At 36.5% G+C, this 2500-nt stretch overlaps 1 protein-coding gene across 3 annotated transcripts in view; it reads right to left on the bottom strand.

Annotated features, from left to right (window-relative positions):
• The window catches only part of LOC131551976 (SUN domain-containing ossification factor-like), a 22411-nt gene that overhangs the window by 16499 nt on the left and 3412 nt on the right, over positions 1-2500 (bottom strand). The window lies entirely within an intron of this gene.

Raw genomic sequence — 2500 nt, 5'->3', positions numbered from 1 at the left:
TCTCTCTCACACACACTCTCTCTCTCACACACACACACACACACACTCTCACAAAAAAAAAAAAAGAGTGGGGACATGGAGTAATGTCCTGAAAAGTCTCCTTCTCCTTGTAATACCTGCCATACCCTCGTCATTATACACATCTATGTCCTGATTTGTCACAAAACACACACACACACACACACACACACACACACACACACAGGGCCAGCGCTAGCTATAGGCAGAGCAGGCGATTCCAAGTAGGTATAATTGTTTCTAGTATAAAATAAAATATGCTATATAAATCAATATTCTCCGTGAGAGCGGAGCCCAAAGCTCGTGGTCAGTGGTGTTCGGACCGGAGTTTGAACCTTTCAGGTTCACTGGTGATGGTCAGGGTCAGGTGTGGGGCAGTTTAGGGGTTAGCATTTTTGTAGCATAGTATAGGAAATTAACACTGTGATTGACAACCAATAAAATGTTTAGAATCATCTGTGGGGCGGAGTTTGCGCAGAAGTTGATTGGGAGAAAAAACTGCGCATGCGTGTCACGTGCCTGTCTGTCAATGGGAGGAAGCCACGCCCTATTTTGGAGCTCCCGCCCCCATTTGGAGATCTCCAGGCTGCAGTTATACCCTTCTCGGTGATTGTCTAGGGCCTCCATAACCGTAACTTCCCCTATACGCCAGTCCACCAGACAAGACGGGCAGAAGTACTAGCCTCATTGTTTATTGGATATAGATGAATTGTCACTCATCTGCAATTAAACCAATTAGTTGGAGTTTCAAAGCGGGTCCCGCCTTCTAAATGTTTGCGTAACGAACACATCTTTCAGGTGCTGTGAACTATGCGATGCAAAAGGCTAAATAGGCACTCAAAGAAGTAGCTCCAAATGCAGGTGTATGAGTTGTTGTCATCTATTTTGAAGTGTTTGCAATATATTTTAAATATAAACTTCGGTCAGCGTAATTTCTGGAAAAATCATTGACCGCTTATTTCGAGTTTAAAGGAGCGCCCAGACGCGACGCTTTGAATCTGTGCGTACATTGAATGACATCGTGCCGGGGGCTGACTAGCAGAATAGCTACTAAAGTAAAAGCAGAGAAATTTGTATTCAACGCAAACACACTAGAACATTTTTTTTTTTTTTTTTAATGGTTCAAATAAAGGATCTCAGGAGTATCTTCTAAATTCGGCTGATGATTAGGATTACTGCTCTAACATTTTTATATAAAAACATTTTATAAATACAGAGGTCCCAAAATGGAGATTGGTAGGGCACTTACATGTGTGCATTTTAAGATGTTTTAAGCCTCATAAATTGGACAATAATATAGGTTTAAAACCAAGTCAGTGGGCAGTAGAAGCATACATTATTTTTCAAGATAACAGATTCTTAAACATGAGAATCAGATTAAATGTCGCAATGAATGATCCACACTACAAACTGGAAATAGAGAAGATATCGTTTGTTTATGTGTTTATGAATTTAATAAACTCAAGTTATAATTATCCTGGTAGCCTTCAGTAAAATCAAGTGTCTAAAATGATTAAAAATGAATATTATTTTTTTATATTTTTATTTCAGAAATCTTTTCCAATAAGTTTAAACTGATTTTTATATTTTATGGGCATTTTTATGTTTATAAAGCCACTTATTCTAAAATTGTCCATTATCTTTTGAGTCAAATTCTTACATTTAATCAGTGAATTAGAATAATAAGATATTTGCGCTGTTACCAAGCAAAGCAAATCAGCTCAGAAGCTGCGTCTGAATGGCATTTAGATGTATTTACACACCGTTTAATGCAAGACATGAATGCATTTAACTGCAATTACAAATGCATAAATAATGTTTTGATATATTAAAAATAAAATGTTAAATACTGATATTTGAAATGATTTAAAACATGAAAAAAAAAAAAAAAAATCTAACTGTGTAATTAAAACCGCCAGCAGGTGGCAGCAAGCCACTGTTAATAAGTGAGTCATTGCGATTGAACCAAATCATTAAACGGTTGATTCATTCAGGAATGAATCACCGTCATGTTGCTCAGAGACGCAAAACAGCGCTGTGGCTGTGTTTGGAATGATTTTTGTTGGCGAAAGAGTGCAAAAACAGCCAATATGATGTCTAAAACGCAAGTCTCTTAATTAATTTGTTTATTGAGCTGTTGTAAAATAGCAATATCACATTTGTAATCATGGTAATTTTTGGAGAAAAATGGCACTCTTTGTGTGAAATTGATTAACTATGTGAAGTGGTATAAATATACAAATTTTCTGCCCCCATGCGTTGAATTTGTGATCATTCTAAATGCATTTTAATAATAGACTGAATCATGCAGCGAAAGAACGCACTCTAAATGCGCTCTCACTAGTCTAGACTTCACGTAATGCAAGCGTGCACTCTGTCGGGATGTTTTTGCAAAATACTAAACTTTGTAATTTTGCTTACAAAATTTCAGTACAACAATAACATCTTCATCAAACAAAAAAAGAGATTACTTTAGATAAAG

This window comes from Onychostoma macrolepis, chromosome 02 (genome assembly GCF_012432095.1).
Source record: "Onychostoma macrolepis isolate SWU-2019 chromosome 02, ASM1243209v1, whole genome shotgun sequence".
In the NCBI taxonomy this organism is placed as follows: domain Eukaryota; kingdom Metazoa; phylum Chordata; class Actinopteri; order Cypriniformes; family Cyprinidae; genus Onychostoma; species Onychostoma macrolepis.
This window is presented reverse-complemented; position numbering and strand designations above follow the sequence as displayed.